This window comes from Equus caballus, chromosome 4 (assembly GCF_041296265.1).
Source record: "Equus caballus isolate H_3958 breed thoroughbred chromosome 4, TB-T2T, whole genome shotgun sequence".
In the NCBI taxonomy this organism is placed as follows: Eukaryota; Metazoa; Chordata; class Mammalia; order Perissodactyla; family Equidae; genus Equus; species Equus caballus.
In genome coordinates this window covers 99,393,716-99,400,623 of record NC_091687.1, presented here as the reverse complement: position 1 = coordinate 99,400,623, position 6,908 = coordinate 99,393,716, and the positions used below count along the sequence as shown (strand labels likewise).

Genomic DNA, 6,908 nt, shown 5'->3' with positions numbered 1-6,908 from the left:
CAAGTAGGTTGCTTGTTTCTGTTTCATTTAGTCCTTTTTCTAGAGTTTTGTCCTGTTCCCTTGTTTGGAATGTATTCCTTTGTCTCCTCATTATACCTCTTTCTCTGTGCTTATCTCTATGTATTAGGTGAGTCGGTTACATCTCCTGATCTTGGAGAAGTGGCCTTGTGTAAGAGATGCCTTTTGAGGCCCAGCAGTGGGCTTTCCTCTCATCATCAGTCCAAACGACCCAGGAGTGACCCCTTTTTGGGCTACTTGTGTCCTTCTGCTGCGGCAGGGTTGCTCTTAATTAGGTACCCAGGGAGCCTAGTCTTTCCTTCCCTGGCCAGCTATTTGTAAATCTGATTTGGGGAACCTCAGCACCATTGGCTGCAAGGTCTAACAGCACACTCCTGTTGCAGTTTTCCTATTAATTGGGTTGGTACCCAGTGTAGCTGGTTGCTAGGCTCAGGAGCTTACCGTTGCTATAGGCCTGAGGTCTACAAGTCTATTGTCAGTTCTCTTAGGAATACAGCTGAGTGGGTCTGGCCCTAGGCATGGGAGCACTCAATTGTTTCAGGCTTTGGAAGGTGGGGCTGATCCCTTTTATGGCTATTTGTGAAGTACAGGTCTTCTGCCACTGATAAGCCTCACAACCCACAGGATCACATACACCGTGAACACAGTCCTGGTCCATGCACACTTCCCAACCTCCTGGAGCATACCCAATGCCCAACTGCATAGGCCCCCACCTCTTCATCAATGTCCCCCACAGTTGCCCTGGTCCTCACACAGGCTTTGCCCCACAGAGGTGGACACACTTCCCTGCCTGTAGAGGATCAAGGCACCCAGTCAATGCAGGCCAACAAGTAGCCTGAGGGCTTGCTGTTGGGCAGGGCCGGTCCCTAGAGCAGGCTGCCTGCTCAACTGAACTAGATTAAATCTGCACTCTAGTGGGTGTGGCAGACCCCTGGACTAACAGGCCAGGGGAAGAACTTCAATGGCATCTGCCTGTGTCAGCACACCTGGACTAGGTGACAATAATGGCCACCAGCAATGTCTCAGTCTCTGGAGAGGTCTCTCCTCTCACCAAGATGCAACCAGAGCCTAGCAGGTGAGTTTCTTCTCACCAAAGGACTGTCAGCTTTCTTTCTGGTGATTTTAGGTTGCTGAGATGGGTGAGTTTGTGCATGGGCCCTTTAAGATGCAGGTCTTTTCGGCTTTCGTCTGATAGCTTTTCTGGGAGTATTCCTCTCTGCAGTTAATAGCCAGCAAAGCCAGATAGTAAGACCCTTGTCTCAGTTGTGCTGATTCTGAAGGATGCTTATAGCAGTATTGGGACCCTCCTCAGGACCTCTCTCCTCCAGTGAGGGCTGCGTACCTTAGGGTGGCTCCCAGCTGGCTGGCTGAGAAACTCCGCTGATGCTGAAGGTGGCTTTTGTTCTCTCCAAAAGGAATTTCTGCCTTTTTTGCCTTAGTGAGGACTGTCCTTTTTTGTGAGGGGTTCTTTTTATCCAGTTTTCAGTTTCATATCCAGGGTAATTTGTCCAAAAATAGTTGTAACCTGGCTGTGTTCATGGGAGGAGATGAGTTCAGAGTCTGCCTACGCCACCATCTTGACAAGATCTCCGTATTATATTTCAAACAGCATGTTTAAAACTGTTTTCATTTGGGAAAAGAAGAAAACAGAGGTCTAGACTAGCAGAACACCCCCAGTGTTCTGACCTGAAGTGCTATGTTGCATATTTTCAAATCTACCTTCTTACCAGAAGTTTTGGGACAAAGCATGATCTTCAACTATATTCTCCCCATCCTTCTCATCTCCTAGGGGCTTTACCCATGAGTGGTGACAATGATGATGACAAAACTGTAGGGGACTATATTTGTGACATCAATGTCCTTCTCTATCAGCTATCCCTGTATGTTGGATCTCACATGAATGGCGGCACCCTCATCAGCAGCCAGTGGGTGCAGTCAGTTGCTCACTGCTACAGACCATAAATGTGGGCACCTGGAGCCCCCGTGGGTGGCAGTTGACACCACCTGCAGGTTGATTTCTTGGCTTTCACTCATCATGTTAGGAGGACAGGCCCTGGCAGAGAGGTTCACGGGCTAATAAGGAAAACTTGCTTTGTAACCATCTTCTTGAGCATCCTCTCATCTCTCAATAAAATGTCTCCTTCTTCTCTATGGTTAAAGCCTTCTTCATGATCTGAATTCCAGCATCTTAGTCTTCACTAAACCGTGACTTTCTAATTAACTTTCTTTTCTTTTCTTTTCTTTTTTAAATTTTACTTTATTGTAGTAATAAAACAACATGAGATTTATCCTATTAGCAAATTTTTAAATGTACAATACAGTGTTGTTCACTATAGGTACAATGTTGTGCAGTGGACCTGTAGAACTTATTCATCTTACTTACCTGAAACTTTAGGCCCACTAATGTGCAACTTTCCACTATAATTAACTTTAGATGCCCTGTCTCCAGGGACTCCTGACCTCCTGGGTGTCCACATCATTTTCTTCTCTCTTGACACATTTTGAACAGCCTGTAGTCAACTTCTAGCTAATGTTAGAGAGCCTCAAAAGCGAGAGTGCTCTGCTCATTGCCTCTGTTTCCACATAAGATACAATCTGCTATCAGATAAAGATTTCTGCAACTCCATATATGAAGCCAGTTTTCTCTTGGGTTGTTTCATTTGCTTGTAAGCTCCTGCTGGGGTACCACATGGTGGGACTATGAGTGTGAAAGCAAGACCCAGCTGATTAGCAAAAGGACTGTGTCTTCTTCTCTCCCTTTGCAGATGCTTCCAACTGAGACTGGGTGAACATAAGCTCACAGTCTTGGAAGAGACCACACAGATCATCAGTATGGTCAAGATCATCAAACAACCCAATTATAAGAGCATAACCACAGGGCATGACATCACGCTAATCAAGCTGGTCAAGCCAGCCATCTTCAGCAAGAGTGTGAACACCATCTCCCTGTCAGCTCCTGCACCAAGATGGGGACTCAGTGCCTGATCTCTGGCTAGAGCAGTACACACCCTTCTGCTAGTGAGTGAGCCTCAGGGTGACTCACTGAGAGAAGAGTCACTACAGTCAGGCTAAGGTCAAGAGGAGGTCAAGGGCTGTGGAGACACACTGCCTAGGTTTGTATGGCTCAGTTTTCTTGTGGGAATTTGTTTGAACTAGCATATGTAAGTTTCCTCCTCTGCAAAATGGAGATAATAATAATACCTCACTTACTGGTTGAGTATAAGGATTAAAAGAGATAATACATGTAATGAGCTTAGAACCGTAAAAGGCACATAGTAAGTGGTCAAAAAAAGATAGTACTAGTTTTTTTTTTAATTGTTATTATTGTTATTAGAAAGGCTTTGTTGCCCTTTGCAGAAGCTTACTCTGTAAGGAGTTTGGAAAAAGGGTATTGGAAAAGTCCATATCCATGCATAGGTGGGTGTTATTCAATATCTGTAGATAGCAAATATCACCATGCCCTTGTGCAGGAATGAGCTCTCCCACAGAAAAGGAAGAAAGCAATGGGTCTAAGCTCCCTAACTCTCTGCAATGCCTGAAGGCCCCCATACTCTCTAACACCACCTGCCGCAAAGCCTACCCAGGCCTGATCAACAACAGCATGATGTGCCTGGGCTTTCTTGAGGGTGGGAAGGATGCCTGCCAGGTGGGTTTCCCTCCATCCCTGCCCTGGACTCTGCATCTGCTAAAGAGGTGGAGGCACTACTTCTGACATTCTCTTCTTCTCATTTTAGGGGGACTCGGGGGGGGCCTGTGGCCTGCAATGGAATCCTTCAGGGCATTGTCTCCTGGGGTGCAGGCTGTGCCCTCAAAGGCAAACCTGGAGTCTACACCAAAGTCTGCAACTACATCCAGTGGATTCAGAACACCATGGCAGCCAACTGAGGAGTTTCCACCCTCCCTGGGCTCAGATCCAGGGTATGGAACCCTCTTTAACCTTGTCTCACCTAGGGAGGGCTCATATCTCTCACATAGACCTGTCAGTAAAATACATTCACTAAAATAGTTGCCATCCTTCCAAACTGGTCAAGGTTTCAAAGGAAATGTTTCTGGTAGTGTTTCCCCAAGGGAGTTCCCCAAATCACCTAAATCAGAGTCACTCTAAGGACCTTTTCAAAACTTCAGCTTCTTGGTCCCTCCCAATAATCAGAATTCCTTTGCATTTCTAACCACCACCTCCTCATGATGCTTATGGGCCACAAGATTGGCAACTCTTGGCCCAGAGACAACCTTTGCTTCCTCTGAGATCCCAGTTTCAATTCAGGTTGCTGCCACTCACCAATTAGCAAGGCCAAATCAGGCCACACTTGCACACTACCTGAGTTTCTTGCAGCCCAACCAACTGGCGACTGCTGACACAGTTTGCTTCGTAGAGTCTCAAATACAAAAGTGTACTTATCTGTATGAACAATTACACTTTTTGAGTGATAAAGACTAAGATGAAGGAAAGTTTACCATAACATCAAAACCTCCTCTCAAAACTGTGAAAGGACTTTATAGATCTCTCCTCTGATACAGCAGAGAGAAGCCTTTTGCTGCTCCCCAGATGGGTTGCCATCTGTTGTTAGAAAGTTCTTTGTTACACTGAGCCATGACATGCTCTTTTATAATGTTCACTCCTTAGTCCTAATCCTTGTGGATCATCTGTATCTTTGTGACACAATTCTGTATTTTCTAACATGTCAATATGTCAGATATTTGACAACAATGGCCATGTCCCCTTGGGGACCTCTTCTCCAGGTCACCATCTCTTTAGCCATCCCTGAGGGTCAGGTAATCCATTCCTCTCACCAGGCAGATTATCCTCCATGGACAGAATTTATTTTGCCTATGTCTATTTAAATCAAGGGAACTGGAGAAGAAAATCACCACAGGCCTGAGAAATGGGCAATAGGAAGCAGTGAGAGTAGGCAGCTGTGGTGACTGGGAGTCGAGGTCTGAAGACTGGGGGAGGCCCAGGGAGTTAGCTGTAAGCATCTGATGGATGGAAGAGGCAGTAATTCAGGCTTAGGGGTTGACAGTTTTGTTCCAGAGACTGGTAAGCGTAAGACTGAACAATGTTTCTAAGTAAATGGGGAACCAAGTGAGTATTAAGACAAAAACTTGGGGACAGGAGAACACCCTTTTACTGGATACAGTGAGTCAATGAGGATAGACCACAAGGAACGTGGCAACAGCTGAGATGCTTGAGCCCAGAGGAGACAAGATCCCAGAAGGATGATTGACCATGTGATTTGATCCTGTGTCATTGGCCTTGGTCTCTTTGAATTCCATCTCTCTAGGAATGGCATTATATCTGAATTATGAGTCAGATGATTCTGATATTAGCACTTAAGAAACTAAGAGAATTGGAGAGCTACTAAGACAAGCCAGGCATATTTTTACATTCAATGTGATCTCTTTGGTGCCTTGATTCAGTCATCTGTGACAGTGATTCTTCTCAGCTCTGGGTCATTAGTGAATTGACTATTTGGCTTTCTGTGCTCTCAAATCAAAAACCTCATGGAGTTTCTGCTACATTTAATATGGGCTCTGAGATAGCACTTTGGAGATAATCATTCGCCAGCCTTGAGTCTACCTCAGAGAACCACATCAAGAGCATGTATGTCTTAGCTCCTTAATGCAAATATCTTGAGGAAACATTGTCAAGTACTTTGCTGAAAACAAGGCATGCTACTTCCCAGTCTTTCTCAGAATTCCTCACTCTAATAAGCTAACCCAAAAGAAGATGGGGTTAGCTTGACATGACTTGCTCTAAGTGAACACGTATTCTCTGCTAAGTTTGCTAAATGCTTGTGGCCTGAAGACTGTCCCTCAAAAGGAGCAGAGTAGGAAAGCGACAATGACTGTGGCTCTGAGGGTTACAGCCCTGTGATTGGTTTGCTCACCAACTTAAGTCCCACAGGATCTATATGTTGTCCCTAGAGTGAATTCAGGATGCTTCACAGTTTCTATTCCGATTTTCCAAAGCATAGTTTCCAAAATTATAATAGAAAAATATTTTAGAGCTGAATAATATCAATTTATTTCAACGTAGAAAATACATTCCATAGACTCAAGGTGGGCATATTGAAGGGATTAGATGATGGAGCTTGGAGACAATCATCAAAACACAAGTTTTCCCGACTTCCTTCTATGTGCTCAACATTGTATTGGGGAAAGAAATGTATCTGATAAAAGACTTTTTTATAGAAAATTTAATATGGGATGTGTTATAACTTCTTTCCTGGTTTCTTATCATTTTCAATTTACGATGCTCTATTTTGACTTTCAGCTTCACTGCAACCACCATCTCCATTCTGTTTCCTTTCCTAATTCCATTTTTTCCAATCCAATAGGATGTTTTATCTCCATAAATGTCTCACCAGCCCAGCATATTCAGGAGTTCCAAGTTTCCATACTAGTTCATGGGAGCATTTGCACATGTTGTTCTGATAGTCCATGTATACACACCTGTCTGTTTCTATGATAAAACTTAATTGCTCTTTTATTAGATATGCTTTCACATCTAATCTTGTGGGATGGAGATAGGATCTGGCTGCAAAGGGGAAGACAGTGCAATGAGAAGTGAATACTGACAGAGACATGAGTTGGTCATTTCGGCACTTTCACAAATCTCTGATATGCGGATCAAAGATTGTCTTAACTTCTATTTCCCCATTACTTTTGTGGGTATTCATTTTACACATGAACATATTAAAGTCCAAAGAAGAACATTAACAACAAAGAAGCTAGTGACGTAATGATGGCTAGAACTCTGGTCACCACATCTAAATTTTCTTTTCCAATATTTTGTCGCTTCTCATAGTTTGATACAGTTTTCTATTTCAGTCAGTATCTTCTTTTCCCTGAACTGTTCTCTGTCTCTCCAACATTCCAGCCTTAAATCT

General features: G+C 44.0%; 1 pseudogene; it reads left to right on the top strand.

Moving 5' to 3' along the window:
* The first annotated feature begins 1,818 nt into the window (after positions 1-1,818).
* On the top strand, positions 1,819-4,007 carry LOC100051644 (trypsin-like; annotated as a pseudogene).
* Positions 4,008-6,908: the final 2,901 nt, after the last annotated feature.